The sequence below is a fragment of the Microcebus murinus genome, chromosome 4, assembly GCF_040939455.1.
Source record: "Microcebus murinus isolate Inina chromosome 4, M.murinus_Inina_mat1.0, whole genome shotgun sequence".
Lineage (NCBI taxonomy): Eukaryota > Metazoa > Chordata > Mammalia > Primates > Cheirogaleidae > Microcebus > Microcebus murinus.
The window spans coordinates 22,496,538-22,518,836 of record NC_134107.1 but is presented as its reverse complement, the minus strand read 5'-3'; positions in this window follow the sequence as shown (position 1 = coordinate 22,518,836).

Sequence of the window (22,299 nt, the reverse complement as noted above, 5' to 3'; positions counted from 1 at the left end):
CCACGTCTCCCTCGTCCTCATGTGGAAGGAGCAGGGAGGGCTCTCTCGGGGTCTCCTGTATAAAGGGCTCCGCGGATGAGGAAACTGAGGCTTTGCTCTTCCAAGGTTGCACAGCGTGGACCTGGCAGTGCCAGGACCAGAACCCAGGCCGCCGGCTCCAAACTCCTCCGCATCCCCGTGGCCGCAGGATGACAGGGAGGCCCGGCCTTTTATCGGGGGACGTGGAAGGGGCGGGGCGAGGCCCAGGCTCACGGAACACCCGGCCCAGGACCCCAGCCTCCCCGGCCCCTGACCCGTCCGGCCAGCGGGCTGCCCCTGCACTGGCAGCCCCAAGCCCTTGGGGGAGCAGGCGAGCGCAGGGCACCCTGTTTGCCACGAACAATCCCACGCAGCCGTGAACTGCATGTGAGGCACGTGGTCGGCAGGAAAGGACAGAGAAATACAACCTGGGAGTCGAAGGGGGAGGCCGGAGGGGACTCCCGTGTCTCCTCCCCGACAAGCAGGAGGCCCCCACCCTATAGAGCTCTGCACCCACGCAGGAAACAGAGGCAGGTGCTGGGGCGGAGCTGGGGCTCCAGCGTTGCTCACACCCACCCGGACCCCCATCCCACGGGAACTTTCCCTGCCAGCCCAGGAGCCGATCAGCTTTTAGCGACATTTCTTCTTCCTCAGTTCCCTCTTTCCCACATACGCGGCTGTGCCGCCCCAGAGCCCCTGCCCTGTGGTCGCCCTCACTCCTGCTTCCTGCACCCTGACCGCCTCCACAGTGAGCCTCTCCCTGCTTCCTGCACTCACTGCCGTCAGTACCCCAGGTGCGAATTCAAGCTGGCCCCTCCACCTGGTATTCCCGCCCTCAGGTCCTACTCCTTATCGTTCCAGGATCCTGACTCAAAGGCCACCTCCTCTATCTAGGAAGAGCTGATTCAGAGAGCAAGGGAGGAAGCACTGGCCAGGGGAAACCCTGGCTGCTCACCACGGGCTTGCCATGGGGCCTGGGCCCAGCCCTATTCCTCACCCGGCCTCAGTTTTCTCATCTGTAAATTGGAGCCTGTGGAGCTGATGGTCTCTAAGCTCTCTCCCCAGATGTGGTTTCTCGCTGCAACCTCAATTCCTAGGCCTGCTCTCAGAGATTCTAAACAGACTCTTAGGGGGCTAGAAATGAATATCTTGTTCCCCTCTGTAGAGTGGGGTTGACCCCAAGGCCCTCAGGGAAACAGGCAGACGAGCAGTCATGGTGGGAAGAGCCTAGATTCCGGTCCTGGCTCTGTCTTTAGTTTGCTGTGTGACCTCAGGCAAAGCGCTCACCCTCTCTGGGTCTCGGTGTTCCGGCTATAACATGAAGGATCTCTATGGTCCCTTCCTGCTCTAAAATTCTAAGATTCTGGGTTTCTGGCTCCCACCTCTGCCTACCTGGGGTGGGGAGGTGGGAGGCTGGGGGAGGTATGGCAACCTCAGGGGAGGGGTCCAGAGCCCCCTTCCCATATCTGCTCCAGACCCTGACCCACCACATCCGAAAGGCAACACTGGCTAGTCTCAAACCAGGGCTGCTGGGTTTGGGGAGCTCACTTGTCATAGACCTCAACATAGTGGCTAGTTCCCCGAGAGTAACAGACTCATTATCTTTGTGGCTATGAAGCAATAGTGACATGGCTTTGAAACGCAAATGAAAGAATCGGAACAGAGACCCCCCTCCCCTATGGCTCACCTTGGCACCGGGATTTATTGCTTTCATTTTAATAGGTTAATTACTTTGACAGGTAGGTGTTCAAGAGGCTTCCTTCCCGGCGCAGGGCAATCACCGGGCCACCAGGCTTCCCTGAAACCTCTTGGTGGAGCAGTGAGGGGAGGGGAGCCAGGCCGGCCTTAATTACTAGGGGGCTGTGCTGAGGGGGTGTGCTAACATCGCTGATACACTGCTCCTCTCGGAGCACGGCGCTTTGTCGGGGCTGTGGGAATACAGATCTTCGACAACTGGACTCTGCCCCTCCTGCCGCCCTTGGCATTTCCCACCTGGTTCTTCCCGGGTGGGGCTGGCCCCTCTGCTTGACGGGGAGCCCCTGGGGGGCAAGGCTGTGCGGACGCCTGGAGCCCCGCCCATTCGCTCATTCACCCGTGTGCATGGAGCACCCACGCAGGGCAGGCGCTGTTCCAGACACTGTTCCAGGCTCTGAGGATGGAGCAGCAAACAGCACAGCACAAAGATCCTGCCCTCTGGGGCTCGCGTTCCAGCAGGGAGAGAGCCAGCACGCAGTACGCAGGAGGGATAGCGTGGTCGTTGCATTGCTTTCTCTTCCTGCTGTAACAAATGCCCACAAACTTCATGGCTTCGAATGACCCCCTGGCCATGTCTGTGGTCTGGAGTCCAGGCACGGCTGGGCGGGTGCTCGGCTGGGAGATTCCCACGGGTGAAGGGAAGGCATTGGCCGGGCCGTGTTCGCTCCTGGCGTTCAGGATCCCCCTTCAGGTTTAAGTGGCTGCTGGCAGATTTGGGCTCCTTGCTGGCTGCCAGAGAGAGCTACTCTTCACTGTGAGGGGCCACCCCCGGGTCCTTGCCAGGGGCCCCCCATTCACAGCCAGCAACGAAGGGCTCTCCCACGTGGAACTCTGGGTCTCCCCCGCCAGCAGGCCCGTCCCTCTCGAGGGCTTATCCGATCAGGCTAGGCCCCTGCCGGACAGTCTCCCTTTTACAAAGTCAACTAATGATTTGGGACCGTCATTACCTCTGCCTAATCCCCCCGCAGCCATGCCTGGACTCACGCTCGGTTGTGTAGCTGAGAGGTGGGTCACAGGGGACGAGGCCAGACGGTGCAGGGCCAGGCTGGCGGGGGGCGGTGTGCGGGTGGGTGGGGCGCCGAGCTCAGGTGGTGATGCGAGCAGAGCGGCTGTAAACACAGATGAAGCTTCCGGATCACCCGCCACTCTCCTCCTACTGTGCGCCTTGTTCCTAAGTTTCATGGAAGACACTTTTTCTACGGTGGGGGGGGGAGGCAGAACTAGGGGGGCAGGCGGAGCTCTGTGGCCCAGTTGCTAACGGGCCTCGACCATACTGGTCTGTGGCCCCGGGGGGTTGGGGACCGCAGTTCTAGATTGTCTTTTTACCTTAGAAGACAGGAGGCCTCCAAGGGAGAAAAATTGATCTGACCTTTTCTCCTACCCACAGGCACCAAAGTCAGCGCCTGACGCCAGGGGCCCGTCGGTGGGATCCCCACTGGGGAAGGAGGTCTGGAGCTCAGGCTTCTAACCCCAGCTTGCTCGGCACCCCCAAATCCATCCTCGGTGCCGCAGGAGTGGCCACCCCAAAACACAGTCACAATATGCTACTCTCTTTCTCAACAGCGATTCCAGAGATCATTGCTTCTGCAAGATGTGACCATGAAGCCTTGATTCAAAGTCATCACTGATTGTAACAGGATTAAACAACCAGTTTTCAGAGAGTTTAAAGAAACCCCACACAACACGTGTATAGCAATTGTAAGACACTACCCTATTTCATAAATATGCAAATATACCTTACAATTGTGGCTGTGCTGAGGGAGATAAAAGGGGTTTTGTGGTCAACTACATTTGGTAAATCCTTATTTAACCTAAAATGCTGACACCGCAGGACTTGTCAGAGCCTTGGAATGACCATGTGCACTGTGCCTCTCTCCAAGGGGCTTACAGGATTCATCAGTTTTCAAATTTACTTAACTTCTAACCCATTTGATCTTTTCCTTTGCCAGAGCATCTTGCAGGACTAGTGTTCCCCAGAAAATACTCTGAACATTGCCGGCTTACAGATAGAATATCAAACGTCTCAGCCAGGCCCGCACCGCTCCCGTGGTCTGGCTCTAGCCCCCTTTCCTAGTCCGGCCTCTGCTCCAGGGTTCTTAGGCTTCCCGGGCTGCACACTGCCTGCTCAGGCCCGGAACTTCTGCTCCTGTTGGAATTTTAGCAGGATTGCCCGACACAACCCAATCCTCACCCATCTTATTGAGCCTCTAGAATGTGCCAGAAGCTCTTCCAGCCATAAGTGATAGCATGATGTGCAAGACCGGCCCGGCTCCAGGTCTCAGGGCGTGTATGGTTTAGTGGGAGAGGCAAACGTGCACACGCACGCTCACACATGCATATGGAATTGCCAATTGTGTTAGGGGTTGTGAAATATAAAATCAAGGTGCTATGAGAGAGTGGAGCGGGGATCTAACTGCATCTGGAACAGGCCTCTTTGAGAGGGGTCTGGAGATGAGGGAGAACCCCCAGGAAGAGAGTGAGGACTCAGGTAAGCACGTGTGGAAGACTCGGAGCTGGGAAAGATCTGGCATATTGGCATCACCAGGAGGAAGCCCGCATGGTGGACCCTGGGGGATGGACTGGGAAGGGGACAAGGCCCGGACCATGCTGGGCCACGTTAGAAATTGGGGGATTTTATTCTCGGGCAGCGGGCAGCCACCAAGGGGCCTTACGCAGTCTATGGTGTGTAAATCACTTAAGAGGGGCAGGAGACAGTGTGAGGGAATCTAAGAAGCCGCATCATTTTTTTGATTGAAGATGTCAAAAAACCTAGCCCAGACTGGTTTAAATAAAAATAGAATTTATTAACAAGTGTAGCTGAAAGCCTGGGACAGGGAAAGGATTCAGGTAAGGCTTGATCAGGATTCAAGCAGGGTTGCCGTGACCTTGTTTCTTTTCCTCCATCCCTTGCCCCCCTTTACTCATGGTGGCTCCATTTCCTCCCCGTCCCCAGACCATGTGGCGGGGGCCAAGAGAGCTGCCACGGCGCCCACCCCACACCCACCCCCCAGCCAGCCCCGGCCAGGGAAAATCAGGTTCTGCCTCCCTGATAACATGAGCAAGTCCCGGAGTCCAGTCTCATGGCTCTGATTGGGCTGACCTCGTCCTGTGCCTGTCTCTGAACCAGCCACCGTTGCCAGAGGAACGGTTAGGGTTAGGGTTAGGGTTAGGGTTAGGGTTAGGGTTAGGGTTACGGTTAGGGTTAGGGTTACGGTTAGGCCGGGCCTGGGTCACACGCTCCATCTCTGCAGCCAGGGGTGGAGTCGGCTTCCTCGGAGCCACATGATGTGACCGGAAGAGGGACATCCCCCAGATAAAACCAAGGTGTTACGGGAAATGCAGCGAGCGAGGCCAGGTGGCCCTGAATGGCCAGGACCTGCTAGAGAAGACACTGGGGTGACTGGGCAGGACGAGGCAGTGGCTCCGGCCTGCGAAGTGGTGGCGGACGCAGAAAGAAGGGTTCAGATTCCACAGATATTTGGTGGTGGGACCAGCAGGATCTCGTGCCCGGCAGATGTGGGTGACATTGATAATTCTCGCAGATTTCTGGCTTGGAAGCCTGGGACAGCGCAGGGCTGCTTGGTCAACACGGAGAAGGGGGAGGGCGGAGCCAGTTCGCAGCCTGGCAGGGAGATCAGCGGAAATGTTCTCACCCTTGAAGGCCTTGCTGGCACGTCATGGCTCTGTCACCCCTCCCAGATCCTCCCCAGCAGAATTAGCTGTCCCTTCCTCCACACAGCCACCCGCACGGCCTTCCCTGCACTCTGCTTGTGCCCGACATCGTCACCCAGTGTTCCATCGCTTGTCTCCCAGGCCAGCGACAAGGAAGGTGCCTTACCCATCTCGGTCCCCTCTGCAGGCCGGGCACCTAGTAGGTGCTCAGTAAATAGCTGCTGGACTACATTGAAATAAACCCTCAAAGGGCAGGGGACCCTCCCAAGCCACTCTGGAGTCCCAAATCTTGGAGAATTTCTCAGAAACCCACTCCCAGTTACCTGTGTGGCCCCAGACAGGTTGCCCAGGCGCCTGGTTTCCCCCCGGGACAGGGAGGCCACACCTTGCAGGCGGCTCTTGTCGATGTATAAAGACCCAGCAGCTCCTCTGCGCCGTGGTTTACTGGCTGCTCCGCTTTATCGGGTCGTGCAGTTGTTTAAAAGAAGACATCGAAGCCTGCAATAAAATCCATATTGCATTTCCAAACTATAAAGCAGTGATAGAATTTGTTGGGCCTCCTAATGTCTCCAGGAGTAGAAATCACTCTAACCTCCCAATAAAACGCCAACGCCCTAATTAAAGTCTCCGAGGCTGAGGTCTCCCCATCCCAGCCTCTCTGCACAGAGCAGCCTGTCTCCTTGGTTGGAGCCGGGAGACGGCCACATCAAGCCACTGTCCCTGAAGACTCACCCATGCTGGGTCCCATTTGATCTCCACGGAACTCTCCAGGGGCCCTTTTGGCCTTCTGTCTCCCGCCCCACCTCCAGGAGGGCCTAAGTCCTACTCTGCTTTGGTTTGGTCTGGTTTTTTCACAACTGCTCCGTCCTAGAGTTTAGAAAGAAAGGGCTGGTACAGGAAACAGTGGAGAACTTCACGAGGAATCCAGCCCGGGTGGGAGGGACCTCAGCCCTTCCCCTTCAGAGAATGGCAAACATCAGAATGAGCTCCAAGTGAGATTTTTCAGAAACTGAAAATGTCAGAGTGAAAATAGCACCGTCGCCAGTCTCACCTCCTGCCTCCGCTCTGTGGAGCCTGTGCTCACGCCCAGGGGGGCGACGGCAGGGAGAGGAGGAGGTCGGGTCCTGGAGGAAGTTGGGTCCCTTCAGGGTGGCCCCGCAAGGAAGCGTGGGTGGGGCTGGGCTGAGCAGGAGGGACAGGCATGTGATGGCAGGATGCTGTCAGTCTCGACTCAGGCGAGGTCCCACGTGGTGGCCCCAGGGCTGTGCTGTCCACCCTGTCTGGGCCAGCAGATTCAGGCAGCACCTAGACCCAAGGGAAGGGGAGCTGAAAATGTGGCTCAGTAACAAGGAACAGAAAACATCCTAGTGTAAATTGAGTCACCAGGATTGTGCAGCTACTAAAAAGCCTACGTGACCTTAGGTCACATTAACAGAAGTATGGGGTTCCAAATAGGGAGGGGAGGTGGAGAGGAGAAGCTCCAAGTTCTGGGAGTGGTGGGGAAGGCAGGGGTGGAAGGGTCCTCCGTGTGGCCTGGCCTCAGTGGGACTCGTCCCTCTCACCCGTGTGAAGCCAGAGATCTCAGTGCCAAAGTCAGCCTCCTGCTAGCCTTCCTGCTGTCATCTTGCTGAGGCAGTATTTGCCTCATTTTCCGCCTTGAGTTCAGTTCTGTTCTAGCTTCAGGATGTCCCAGCCCGCAGGAAGGGGAGAGAGGTCAGGAAGAAGACCGAATCCACCCCAGCTTGGAGCTCTTCAGACCAGAGCGCCCAGCGGGCAAGGGACGCGACGCTGTCACGCGGAGAATGAAGGCCTGAGGCTGCTCTGCCGGAGACCGCGGGCCAGGAGGGAGGCAGGGGTGTGACGGGCGTCTGCAGGAGCTGCAGGTCTGTCAGGAGCACCTGGTTGCGTGGACCCGCCCACACTCCATGGTGGCAGAGGCGAGAGGACGCTTGTGCACCAGCAGAAGGAACAGTTTTGCAGGAGTCCGAGCCAGTCCGAGAAGGGGCTCCGCAGGAAATGCCTGTCCCGGGAGGCACTCAGGGGGCAGAGTGGATGGTCTCTGGTGGAGCCACGGTGGGGCGGGGGGTGCTGGACTTGACTTTGTCTCACTTCCGACAGGGTCAGTAAGCCGTGAGCTCACGGTGGGACCTTGGGCAAGTCACCTTGCCCGTCCAGGCCTGCTTCCCGAGCAGCACGATGAGGAGTCACTTCCATCTCTGAGACTGTGGACGTCCTGGCCCGGAGTCTGCCCGGGGCTCTCCCTAGAGGGTTTGCCAGGGTCTGCGCTGGGGGCTCCGCAGGCACACGTGTGTGTGTGTGTGTACATACATAGGTGTGTGGGTGCATGCAGGTATGTGTGCGTGGGTTCTGTGTGCATGTGTGGGTGCCTGTCTGCATGTACAGGTGCACCGGGAGGGAAGCTGGATAAAACCACAAACTCAGACTGCCTGAGTGTGGCCCAGCTAGACAGGTCATTTAACCTCTCTGTGCCTCAGTTTTTTCACCACCTGCAAAACAGAGTCACCAACAACGCCTACCCCATGCAGGTGTTTGAGGCTAACTGAGGGGCGCGTGGGAAGTGCTGAGGACGGTGCCGGCACCCAGGAGATGCTCAGTAAACGTGCGCTGCGATCATAACCACAGCAGTGTCTGATCTGCCCCTGTGTGGGCCTAACTCCTCACCGGCTGTGCCCTGGATCCCCAGGAGAACCCTGGCACCAGGCTGGGGTCCCGCCTCACCAAGCAGGGACCGGGGCTCAGGACTAGGGAGAGACTCAGCTGGAGAAGATCTTGCCTTTCCCAGGGCCACGTGCTGCCGCAGAGAGCCCCCAGGGCCCTGAAGCAAACTGGACTCCTTCCATCCCGAGCTGGGCATCCCGGGGGGGGGGCACCCTAGGAGTCTGCCGGGACTGTGGGGTACAGAGAGGAGGAATAGCTTGAGCACTATGGGGACAGGAAGTGTGAGCACGGGGCGCTCACAGGCCTCTGGGACCCCCACCCCACCCGGAGGCCCTGCTGCTGACTTCGTCAAGACCAAGGTTTTGGGGACTGCATCTGCCTCAGTATCCCCCCAACTAGCTTCTATTGACCCCAGCCTCTGGCCAAACAGAACTGCCTGGTGACCTTTCTACATGCATCACAGTTTCCTTCTTCCAGGGCTTTGCCGATGCTCTTTCCCCTCACCTGGAATGCCAGATCCACCACATCCGGGCTGGCACAGCCATACTGAGCTGTGTGACCTCAGGCAGGGGACTTAACCTCTCTGATCCTCTAGCTTCTCATCTGTAACATGGGAGAGTTGGACTTGCTGATGTGTAAGCTCCCTTCCAAAGCCTTATTTATTTATTTATTCATATTTTTGAGACAGGGTCTCACTCTGTCTTCCAGGATGGAGTGCAGTGGCACTGAACGTTGAACTCCTGGGCTCAAGGGATCCTCCTGCCTCAGCCACCTGAGTAGCTGGGACTTAGGATTACAGGTACATACCAGCACACCCAGCTGATTTTTAAAAATTTTTGTTGTAGAGACAGAGTCACACCATTTCACCCAAGCTGGTCTTGAACTCCTAGCCTCAAGTGATGTGATCCTCCTGCCTTGGCCTCCCAAACTGCTTGGATTACAGGTGTGAGCCACCACACCTGGCACCGAGGCCGAATTTAAATGCCACGTCCCCCAGGAAGCCTGTGCTCACCCCAGAGATAAAACCGGTCACCCTGCCTCCTGAAGCCCCGCAGTGCTCCAGGTGACCTCCCGCGGCACAGAGATCACTTACTACCACTTACTACCCTGACTTGCCGTCTTGTGGGTTCACATCTGATCTCCGCTTCTAGAAACTAAATTTCTTCAAGGTGGGTGGGGTTCCCTATTGGATTCATTTTCGTTTGCCTTTGGTGGGTGGTGGACGAGCAGGTAGATGGGCTGAAATGAACGCCCCCCTCCCAAGGCATCTGCGTCTGAAAACAGCCCTGCAGTCCAGGAGAAGACATTTCCACGCCCCGGGAATGGGGTGCGGTGGTTGAACTACTGCATCCTTGGGCAGAGGGTGGGGCTAGGAAGAAGGAGAAGTTCCAAAGTCACACCGCCTGGACAGGGTCCTCCCCAGCTTCTGCGCGTTTCCTAGGGGCTCTGGGGACTCTCTCCCCTGGCACGTCCCCTCACCCCCCCAGCACCCTCTCAGCTCCACACCCGCTTCACCCACCCCTCCCCAGCAAGGCCCCTCTGCTCTCCCACCATGTACACGACCCCTGCAAATGGGGAAGTTGACGACCTGTCCACAGTGACACAGCCCGGGACGTCTGTGCCCTCCTGGGTGGGGCTCTCTCCGCTGCCTTCCTCGCACCCCAGGCCCTCCAGGCCAGCCCAACTTGGCATCATCGGCGATCCATTGATTTGGAGGTCAGGGTGTCCGAGCCAGACAAGGGCGAGCCTTCGCCGGAGCCCCCGCCTCTCCCAGCACTCCCCGGGCCTTTGATCTGGAGCCCCGGAGGGAGAGGTGGGCAGCGACTTTGCTGTTGCAATTCTCCCCTTCCCTGAGTCCGCAACACGCCCTCCCCAAGCAAAGCCACTAAATCACTTTTACAGGATTCGAGGCTCTTTCTACCCAGCGAGTTTCCTGCCAATACGAAATGTCTTCCAGCATCTGGGGAAGACAGGTTGGCTCGAACGCCTGTTCATTAGAGGAAGATTAATGGGGCCACTGATCCAATTAATGTGGTATTGACCCTTTCCCTATATAACCGGCCAAACAGCTCAACCTCGGGCTCGAGGCAGTTCACTCCAAATCCAGGTCCCATTTGTGGGGAGAGCAAGCCCTGTTGCCACGACCCCCACCCCCACAGCACCCAGGAGTAGCAGATGGTCCTCTTTCTCCCCTTGGAGGGGCAGGAGCCCTCACCTTCAATCCCAGAGGCCAGCGTTATAACAGCTCACGTCACCTGAGAGCTTCCTGTGTGCCAGGACTCTATAGGCACAATTTCATTTAACCCCATTAGTCCCATTTTATAGAGAGGAAAACTGAGGTTTCATTAGCCTGCACAAGATCAAATAGGAAGCTGTAAATCCAGTACTCAAACCCAACAACTAGTAATAATAAAGGCAAACGTTCACTCTGTGCCTATCAGATGCCTAGCATTGTTCTAGGTCAGTGTTGGGGAATAGAAACAGAATGCCAGCCACCTATGTGCTGCAACCTTAAATTTTCTAGTTGCCACATTAAAGAAAGCAAAAAGAAACAGGTAAAATTAATTTTAATGATATATTTCATTTAAGCCAATGTATCTGGAATATTTTCATTTCAACATGTCGGCCATGTAAAAACGACCAGAGAGACACTTCACTATTTTTTTTCACACTAAGGCTTCGAAATCCGGTGGGAGTTTCAGTCTTGCAGCCCAGCTCAATTTGGACCAGACACATTCCAGTGCTCAAGAGCCACGTGTGCCAAGCGGCTGCCCTATTGTTAACACCCTGGGAGGTGACTGTCCTTGTCTTCCCCACTGAACACAGGCAACACCTGCAAGTAAGCGAGGAGAGGGGATGGGCCTAAGGTCACATGGCAGGTAAGTGGCAGGACTGGGATTTGAACCCGTGCTCTCACCCCTACTGCCGCACTGCACCATCCTGTCACCCAGGCCAGGCAGCGTCCTCACGGTGGAACCCGTGGGACTGCACAATGGTCCCCACGATGGTCTCCAGCTCCCCATACATGTCCCCACTCTAGGATGCCAGGCCCTGAGGGGACTTCAGGACACAAGGGCAAAAGCACTGTCCCTGCAGAGCCCCGGAAACAGCCTCCATGATGAGCCTGTGCCTGCCTCAGCAGTTACAAGGACAATGACTGCCACCCCTTACTGGGGGCTTACGAGGGTCTGGGCTAGTGTCAGGCATTTTGCATTTGCTGTTTCATTGACTCCTCATGACAATGCTGTGAGGGGGGTTGATTTTCCCCCATTGTAGTCCATTGTTCCCCGTTGTTCCCCATTATTCCCTGAGGCTCAGAGAGGTTAAGTAACTTGTCCAAAGTCACACAGCCCAGGTTGGGAGTAGAATCCATGGCTGTGAGATTCTGAAGTCCAGACTGTGTCTCTTAATAGCTAAGCAGCCCCCAAGACTGAGCCAGGATCCGGAACCCAGCCCCAGTCCCCAGGGGCTGTGAGCCTAGTGTCCACCTGGACGGTGACTGTACAATTCCCAGCACCTCCTGCAGACACCTGGCTCATCCCGGTCACCTCTGCCACTGTCCCTGGCAGTGGGTCCTCACCTGTGTCTGGGCCCTGCCCGGCCCTAGCCCCCCCACAGTCTGTCCCCCACGCCTGAGACGTCTCGCTGTGTCCACTGCCTACAGCCCCGCTGTGACTCCCCTGGGTTAGGAATCCTCCTTTCTTAAATCAAACAAAACAAACGCCCCTGAAAGCAGCTGTAAGCGAAGCCTCATCTGTGAGAATTCCTCTGACCCTGGCCCTCCCAGACGCCCGCTTGTAGGCGCTGGAAGTTTAACGTGAAAGGACATGAGAAATTACTGTCAGTCAGAGCCGGATGGGCCCGCAGAGACCCCGTCCTGCTCCCGCACTGCACACGCGGGACGCCGGGCCCCGGGAGGGAGTGACTCCGGAGGTGCCGTGGCTGGAGGACTGCGCTCGGGACAGTGGCTCCTACAGCAGTGCTCCTCGCCCTCCGGGGGCTGCTGAGATAGATTCGCTGGCAGGAGGAACCCCGGCCCCACCCTCAGGGCCTCACTCCGGGCAGCCCCCTGCTCACAGGTCTCGGCAAGGAGCATGCGCTCAGCTTCGGCAGGGCGGGCGGGCGAGAAGGAGACGCGGGAGCCCCCCGGGGGCCGACAGACAGACGAGATGGAAACCAGGAAGGCGGCTGACCCTTCCCTGCTCCCTGTCCAGGTCTGGGGGCTCCCCCAGGCAGCATGGAGCACAAAGGTGGCGCCCACAGAAGAACTGCAGCCTTGGCCTGCCAGCGAGCCTGGGCTGTAGGAGCAACAGGCACCCCCACTCTAGGGATGAGGCAACTGAGGCTCAGGGAGATGCAGAGCCCGACCAAGGCCACACAGCTGGGGTGTCCCTACCCCCAAAGCCTGGGTTCCTGCCAATGCCCCAGATTAAGGACTGCAGACTCCCAGCCCAGTGCTCCCTCCACAACCCCACGCTGCTCTGAAAAGCCTGACTTCCCACCACCTCTGACGTCAGCTCTTTTATTGACACCAGCCGCCACCTCAGCCCCCGCTGAGCCGAGCCGGGCAGCGCAGCCAGCCCACTCCACATAATGTGGTGCCAATTAGCAGTGAGTGGGAACCACCAGGGCATGCAATTCCCAGCCTAGAAACTGGCTCTGGGAAGCGGAGCTGTGACTGCCTGGGATGCGGCCCGCAGAACCGCCCCCACCGCCCCTGTCTCTTTCCACCGAACCCCCGGCCCTGACAGGCCATCTGCCACCCACTGCCGAGCCCCTCCTGGAGACCCGGGAATCCGATGGGAATGGGTCATTGCCCCTGCCCCCACTGGCTCTTGGGAACAGGCCTGGCAATGGAGCACGGCGGTAGCTGCCAAAGTCTCAGTTTCCCCACCTATAGAATGGGGACAAGAATGGTGGACGCGTCATAGATCAGTGCAGAGGCTCGTTTATTCACAGATTCCACAAACGCTTCTGATCTCCTACCTGGTGCCACCACGACCCTGAATACTGAGGACGCAGGAACACCACGTCCTGCCCTCGTGGAGCATTCGTTCCGATGGCAGAGAAGGACAGCAGACAGTAAAGTCATGTATAAAAAATATGGTTTCAAACACTAGGAAAATATGCAGCATGATGAACCAGAGACGGACTGGAGGAGTGGACAGATAATGGTAGTCATTATTTTTAATACTACTGATTGGTCATCTGGGTCTGAGCACGGAGGGGGAGTTCTCGAGGCAGCCGGGCACAAGGGAAGAGCATCCGGCGGGGGAAGCAGCACGTGGGAAGGTGGGAGGCAGGAAGGGGCTTGAGGGGTTCCTGCAGCTGCTGGTTCAGAGGGGCCGGGATGGGCGTGGGATCCTCAGGGGCCCCAGAAAGCTGGAAAGCGGGGAGTTCCAGCCCCGAAGGGCTCCGGGTGCATTGCTCAGGGACCCGCACCTCCTCCTCTGGGAGCAGTCAGAGGACCTCCATCAGGGAGATGGCCACTCCTGAACGTCCATGCTGGCTGTCACATGGTGGGCTGGGCGTGCGAGGAAACTGCCGGCAGGGAGACCACTCAGGGGCCAGGACACCACCCACAGAGCCGCTGAGCCCTGAACTGGGGGTGGCCGTGGGCAGGGAGAGAGGGGGCCAGCAGGAAGAGGTGCTCGGGAGGCAGATGAGACGGCTTGGTGACTGATGGGCGTGGGAGGTGAGTGACGGCTTGAGGACTATGAATAAAGTGTGTTCTGGCAGGCTGCGGAGTGCAGCCCGCCACACAGGCAACCTGGTCCCCTAATGGAAAGCGGCTTTAGGTGCTGTCAGGAAGACGCCTGCTCCCCTGCCGCACGCAGCGTTCCCGCGTCTCTCGCAAGCCCCAGCTGTGGCTTCGGAGACTCCAAGCCTCTGCCCGCACTGTACCTTCTGCCAAGAGCACCCTGTCTGGGCTGGCTCCGGTCCACATAGGGACTCCTCTGGGAAGCCTTCCCTGGCTCCCTCGCAGAGTTAGTCACTCCTTCCTCTGCACCTCGCCCGCACCTGGCCGTCAGTGTGCTAGACCTTCACCCACGGCGGGGACCTTGTCTCTTTCATGGCTTGTCTCCCAAATAGTCTATTAATACAAACTGCCCCAGGGTGGGAGTCCCCTCCCTCATTATCTTTGCGCCTGGTACGGTGCCCGGCATGCCAAGGACACTCAGCAAGTGTTTGCTGAATGGATGGGTGGAGGAGGGCGAGCCCACTCACCAAGACAGGGAGTCCAAGAGGAAACGACGGCGTCAATCCAGGCTCCCTGGGTTTGAGGAGCCTCAGACGCATGCGCGTGGATGCACCAGGCAGCTGAGCATGAGGGTCCCAGCCGGCGGAAGTGGCCTGCTGGGTCGCCTGCCCCTCCCCGCCCCTGCCTGGCTCATCTGTACCCCAGCGCTGGCCCATGAGCCGCTCCACAGAAAGAGAGCAGGAGATCTCTAGAATTTGACTCACTGTCCATCTCTCTCCTAGGGGAAGCTCTTCTAGGGGCCATTTAGGATTCAATTTTCATAAATAAGTGAGGTTGGGGTTAACTACACCCTCATTTGCATGTGGAGGGAGGTGGGGCGAAGGCTTCCTTCCTCCCTGCTCGCCCTCCCCTCCCCAGAGAAGGGAGAGCAGCCCCATGGCCAGCTGCCCACCCTCCACCACTCTTGGGGGAAAAAGAAATGACATTTTCCCTTTACACTGGAAAGACTTAAAAGTCCCAAGAATAGATTTATTGGAATATTTTAACCTTTTCTTTGATCCTTGAAATGTCATTGTTCTGTGGGCTGAATCGCCAAACGTGACCTTTTCTAGTAACCACGGGGCGGGGAGCCCCTGCTGGCTCTTTGAAAGGAGCTTCATGTGTTCTCCCTGCAGCCTCCTGGCCACCCACCCCCGGCCTGCAGCTGCGAGCCAGGGGGAGGACAGGGAGGGGAGCAGCCAGCCAGGGCTGGGGAGCGCAGCCCCGCAGCTACCTTATCTTATCAATAAGGTTGAGCTAAGTGTGGTCTATCACTACTTAACCCACTCTGTAGCCCCTTAGGCACTTATTGTCTTTAGGCCTCAGATGCCTGTAGAATGAGAAAAATTATGATATCTACTTCAAAGAGTTGTTGCAAGGACTGAATGAGACAATGCACGTTGTATTCATCAGTTATTGTTGAACAACACTGAGAAACAAATGACCCCAAAGTCAGTGCCTGCCAACACCAAGCATTTATTCTCAAACCCACAGGTCTGCAGGATGACTAAGTTTCAGTGATCTAGCCTGGGCGCAGCTGGGTGGCCGTGCTTCAAGCTGCAGGTCGGGCTCAGACCTGCTCTGTATGTGCTTGTGCTGGGCCCAAGCTCAAGGGGCCGTCTCTTTTATGGTGGAACCGCTGGAGTTCAAGGGACAAGAGAAAATACCCTTGGCTTGGGATTGGACCATCATCATTTCCACCTCCCTCCTATTGGCCAGATGAAATCCAATTACTGGGCTCAACACAAAGGGGGGGGAGCACTACCTCAAGGGAAAGGGGAGTGAATGTTTGCTAAACAATAATCTAATCTATCACAGCATGCAAAGCCCCTGGCACCATGCCTGGCATGTGATAGAAGCTCAGAATATTAATTTCCTTTCATACTACATTGCATCATTATTATATTTTACAGCTCAGATTAATTAGTTATAATTCATTCTAAGAGCATGAGCCCTTTTGGCTAAAAGTACACACCTCATTGTCCGGCATATGTGGGCAGTGAGGTATTACATATGAGTGGATTCTCCAGATAACAGAAAGTTAAGCACCTTTAAGCTTTTGTATTTTAATTATGTTGATGGAAATGTCTCTAAAGGATGTTTCATAGCTTCCCACCTTCTTAAACAGAGACTATCAAATGCCATTTAATCCATAATATTGATGCATTGGGACTGCTGCCATGGCATCTGCCAAGCTCTCTGCTGACCTCCAGGGCCACTGAGAGGTTTGGCCTGTTGTCCCTGCCCTGAATGGCCCACGGGGACAGTTCTTCTCCTCCTGTCTTCAGCAGCAGCCCTCAGACATCAGTCCTCCGTGGGTCAGCCTCTCGTCATCAGAAATGAAGGATCACAGACTCGGGCTAAATCCACCCCCGTCCTGAGTCATGTTGGCTCTCACTGAAATCTCTGCTGATGGCACCAGGGAAGACATTGTTTTAATAGACTGTTACAATACTCTGATCAGAGTAGAGAGTTTCTGGAGCTTCAAGCATAATGAGCAGTTGAAGTACTTGGAAAAGTGGTTAATCTGCTCACCTACTAAATTTAAAAGGACAGTAATAAGGGACCCTACCAAACAATCCTGGGCTCCGTGGGAGTCGCAGGGAGTGGATGGGAAACATAATGATACTCTAGAACCCACGAATGTCCCTCCACACCTTTGTGCCTGCCCCTCATCCACTCTTTCTTTATCTCTTCCAACCTCCTTCTTTCTGTGCTTCTATCTTCCCTTCTCAAGGGCCCGATCTGTTCTTTTTCTTCCTTTGACTCTCATCCTGCCTCCTCCCCTCTCCTCCTCCTCCTCCTGCTGCTGGCAATAATGTGGAGGGGAGAAGGTATGAATGATCATTGCTCAAGCTGGTTCCAGAAGAATCATTTCGTCTCTTCAAGTGTTAGGCTTCTCCCCTTCCTCTTTTCGATTCCTAAGAACTCAAATGACAACAAAATGCCACAAAATTAAGTCACACCTTGCTTCCGTGAGCACTTGGATTCTTTCTTTAGAAAATCAGTGACCCTCCATGGAAGAATCACCACCCATCCCCCGGAGGTCAGGGCTCTCTGATCAGAGTTCTCAGGTCCCTGCTTCCCATGGATGAGTGACTGCCCGCCATGGAACTGTCCCAAGTGCTGAAACGGTGTCCAGATACAGCTGACGTCTAGGGTTTCCCTGTCCCTTCACTTGAGTTCTCTGCCCCAGCTCTGGGCACATTTGTCTTTTCCTGCCTGGATGTTCCGAGCCATTTCGAAGTGGAATATCTGATCAGCAAGTCCCATGGCTTCCTTGTTATGCCAGTGACAGATGCCCGTCTGCTCAGCTGGCCAGGATTTGGGGGAAGAGTTTAGGCCAAGACCGTATCATAACAGTTGTCTGTAAAAATAACCTTCAGGCTATGACAATTAACCGGTTTGTGTTAGGTCCCAGATCAGCCACACCAGGGGGCTGATTGCTGGTGACTCATTCCCTCTAGGACCTGGTTTCAAGCCAAGATATGTGAGTTCTACCCTACTGTCATCACTTGCTAGTCACGGGGACTTGGGCAGCCAGGTCCTCCTTCCTGGGCCTCAATATTCCCATCTGTGCACAGAGGGGCGGTAAATACTATCTCTAAGATTCCAACCAACTCTGGTGTTCTGGGATTTTATGACTTTGTGGCCCAGGAGGTGATAAAGTGGAGTGGAGAAGAGAGAGCCTTCAGCAAGGAGTCAGGAGTCCCAGTTCCCAGCTCTGCCACTAAAAGCTCTGTCACCATAGGCCAGCCCCTTAACCTCCCAAAGCCTCAGTTTTCCTCCCCTGTAAAATTCAAGGATACCACCGTCCTTCACATGTCCTGGTGTCACAGAGAGGCTCGGGCGAGATGGGAGGGATAACCGAGTGGTGCTGGGGACGGTTCCGAGTGGACAAGGTCAAACAGCTGCACCCTGCAGAGGGAACACGGGTTTCAGAACCTCGGGGAGCAGAGCACGTGGTCTCTTTCCCTTACTCAGCCACGCTTTCCAGCCTGAAGGAGTCGGTGAGCCAGAGTGCTTATCAGTCTCTACTGACGACCAAACACCCCGAATGCCGGGTCTAGCCCTTCCTTCAGTAGATAATCACTGAGAGCCGTCTATGGCCAGAGCAGAGAATCAGAGACAAACAAGGCGGACCTCGTCCCTGCTCTCATGGATCCCACGCTCTGCAGAGGATACAAACAATTAGTCAGTTCCCAAATCACTAGATGATACATTTTTTTGAAAGTGATCACCCTGGCAAGAAGACAAAGTGGAAGAGGATAGAGAGAACTGGGGGGTCCCCTAGCATGGGAGACCCTTAGCCCCATGCTGCACCCACGGTAAGTGCTCATTAATAGGACATGATAGTCACAATTCTAGAGGATGCCCTGGTTACTGAGGGCACACACAGGAGGGGGACAGGGTGTGGTCACAGAGATAATTAGGAGTGAGCCAGAAGAAGATGGGAGGGAAGCGTGTTCCAGACAAAGACTGCAGGTGAGCCGGTGTCTGGGCAGGTGGCCGCTTGGTGCAAGGCCGCAGGAGGACGGCCCTGGCACAGAGGGGGTGAACCGGAGAAGCATCAGTGCTTGGGGCTGAGGCCAATTAGGAGGGGGACGGTACTTGAGGATGGGTGGCCAGGCCTGAGGCAGTGACCATGGGGACAGGGAAGAGCCAAGATATGGAGGGTATTGAGGAGAGCAAACCTGGAGGACTCAGCGATTACTTGAGCCATAAGAGGGAACGTGTGTGTTGCGGGCAGCAGTGGGGTTGTAGAAATCCTGGCTAAGAGCTTCTAGAACTTGCAGCTCACCATTTCTGGACACAGTTCTGTGAACAAACTGCCCCCTGGGAGACACTGATAGCAATCAGGGTAATCACCAGCGACAGCCACGTCTTGCTCAAGTGGGCTCACGTCAAAGGCCAGGGCTGAAGGGGAACAGCTCGCCCCAGGAAATTCCCACCCCCTGCCACCCCAGCACCTGTGAGCCAGAATCTGGGGCCCAGCCCTGTGTCAGCTCCCACAGACTCCAGAGCAGGAATCCTACCTGGGCGGGGAAGAGGAGGGACAGGATAGCTCCCTGCTGCCACCTCCCTCCTGTTGCACAGGGCTGCTGGGTGCAGTCTGTCCCCTTGCGATGAATGGTTCAGGCACAAGAAACTGGAAGAGGGAGAGATTGCCTTTTCCAAAGATGGCTACAGGAACAAATACCCCATCTCTCACGTTTTTCTTACAATATGACATTGGCCTCCACCAAGAGGCAGGTCTCCACCCCCCTGCCCTTGAACTTGGACAGGCCTTTATAACTTTCCAGCCAATAGGTGCGGCAGCAATGATGCCACGTGGCTTCTGAGTCTAGGTCATAAATGGCAGCATGGCTGCCCCGGCTCCCTCCCTCTGCCGAGATGCTTGTCCTGGGAGTCCAGCCTCCATGTTGTGAGGAAGCCCAGACCACGTGTGGAGACCAGGTGTGGATGTTCCAGACAACAGCCCCACCCAGGACCCACTGACAGCCAGCGTCCACCACCAGGTATGATGGTTCAGGCTCCAGCTCCAGACTTCGAGTCTTCCAGCTGAAGCCACGGACGTCGTGAAGCAGAGGGAAGCCATACTGCTGTGCCCTGTCTGAATTTCTGACCCCCAGAAACTGTGAGGGATGATAAATAATTACTGTTGTTTAAGCCACTAGGTTTTTAGGGTACTTTGTTATGCAGCAATTGACGACTAATGCAAAAAGTCACCAAGGTGGTCCAGGGGGCAGGAGAGAGGTTAGCACAGGCTTCCCACAGGGAAGGGCTTAACCGGATACTGACATCTGCCTCTGGCTTCATCACCATCGCCACCTCCACCACTGCTATCTACTGAGCACTTACATGGGACAGGAGCTTTGCATTCAACCCCTATAATCCTTATACCAATGAAGTAGGTATGCTTATCCCATTTTACAGATGAGGGAACTGAGGCACAGGGGCTTACATCATTTGCCCAAGAACACACAGCTAGCCAGTGGTAGACCTAGAGTCAGATTATTGTTATACTCTGATGACAGCTGACCTTTACTGAGCCCTGACGCAAGCCAGGCACCCGGCAAAGCACGTTTTAGGTGCATTCGCCCGCTTAATCACCCCCACAGCCCATGCCTGAAGCAGCTCAGTCCAAAGCAGGCACGTAGCCCAGCCAAGCTCATGCAGCTAGGCGGTTCCAGTGCCAGGATTCTCACCCAGGTCTTCCCGGCCCTTCCCTGGGCTGGGATCTATCACCCGATCCAGCCCCCTATCCTTTAACGAGCCCCAGGAGGCAGAGGCAGACACTTGCTCCTTCCCCTCCAGTGCTGGCCTCTGGCCATTCCAGCCACCAGGCGCCTGGCAGCCCCAGGGTACCAGGACAGCACCGGGGCGTGCCTGGGGCAGGGCGAGGAGCCCTGGCCAGGACGACCTTGGAATCCCAGCGCCCCAGCAGACCATAAATACCCCCGCGCCAGGTGTCTGACTCTCCCAGCGGCTGCAGCGAGGGGCTTCCGTGGCTCGGGCTGGAAAGCAGCTCTGGGCAGATTTATCCCTCCGAGAGGTCAGACAGCCACTGTATATCACTGCCGGGCCAACAAGGGCCCTCTTTCTCTGGAATTATATTTCTATCAAATATTCATTTGTCTGGTTTATGGGCTACTGAAGACCCGGGTCCACCAGATCATGCCAGCTGCATGCTGGCCCGGCTGTGCCAAGGCCCATTCCTCATGCTTTCCTCGCAGCCACTGCCCTCTTATGGGGCGCCCCCACCCCCTCAGGGACAAAGATTGGAAGCAACAGCAGTGGGAGAAAATGGCAACTATTTCCCCAAAGCCAAGTGGCCTGCGGCAGGTGCTGTCGGTGCCCCACCCCAAGGAGCTGGCTGCACACCTGCACCCCTTCTTGCAGGACTGTCCTCGCTCACAGGAGCCGCCTACCCTGAGATGGCCAGGAGCCACCTCCCCCACCCCAGGGCAGCGTGCAGCCGATGACTGACTCACGTGGGCAGAGCGGGGAAGCCCTCTCGCCACTGGCGGGACAAACTCTGTGATGAGTTCCTACCCGAGCTCCCCATGGGACCTGCCTGAAGCCACAGGCTTGCCCACTTTTTCCTCCCTGTCCTGCTTCTCTCCCTGAGAGCCCTCCCTCGACAAACCACACACACAAGAGTCACCGTCTCGGGCTCTGCTTCTCGGGGACCCAACCCAGGACGGGGCCCTGAGCCCAGGGGCTCCCACCTCACAACCTGGCACTGACCTCTTGCAAAGCTTCTCACTTCCTGCAGGAAAGAAGGGGGTGGCTCTCAGCTCTTGGACCCTGGGGAGACTCTCCCCACAAGTCTGCCAGAGGCAGCAAGACAGAGTCGCCCCTGCCTCCCTGCCCATTCTGCAGAAGTGGAAACAAGGCACAGCGACTTCCCCAAGGTCCTGCGTTTCGTCTGGGCAAGGTCCAGGACCAAGCCCAGGTCTGTCCGACTCCAAAGCCCTGGCTCTTTCTACCACACCCAGGTGTTCCCTGGAAGAGGGTACCCCAAGCCACATGCTTTACCCTCACCACCCTTCCAGGGGCGACTAAAATGCCACCTCATCCAGGCAGCCTTCCCTGCTTACCTGTCAGAGTCTGTCATGCTTTCTTCTGGGCACATCCCATGAGCTTTTGCCACTTGCAAAAGCTATTTCATTCCACTCGCAGTCGAGTTGGGGGTTTCTCCACTTTCTTCCAACAACCACAAACACTGACTTAGGGCCACAAAAGTGCCAGGAAGGCACAGTCCATGTAAGGAAATGTCATTTTCCTCAATAGAGACTAACACAGGGTTCCGAGCACAGGCTGGAGGAAATTCTCCCCGGGGAGCCGGGCCCCACCCCAGACGTGGCCGGGCCCCGGGTTGCCCCTTCTCTGCACGGCCTGTTGCTGGCTACTGTGGCCGTCACCATGCAGACCCCCAACGACACTCATGTATCCTATCACTTCAGCCCGGTCATGGGCAGAGCCCGGCCCGGCCCCCAGGCACCTGAGAGCTGGGACTTTAAGACTTGAGGTCGGAAATGGCACGTGGGAAACAACCGCCAAGAGAGCGTCACTCCCTTCGGTCACTTGAGTGCCACCACCCTCAGAATTTTCGTGTCTGCATTCCATCCACAGAATTATTTATTTACCACGTTTCTTTACATTGACTTTTTAAAAAACACAGACCATTTTATTTAAAAAGGAAACCTTCCTCTCCCCTGCATCAGAAAACCAGGATCACTTTCCACAAAAGCCGGGGTGGCCTCAGGATGCCGTGAGCTGCGCTCTGCTCTCTCTATTGAAATGGGAGAGCCACGGCGGGGCTAGGAAGGCGCTAAAGACACGTCAGGCCCCGCCAGAGACTGTCTCCTGCCAGGATCTGGATGGAAGACAATTTCAGAAGTGCCCTTCTCGCTCATGACTCAGTGAGA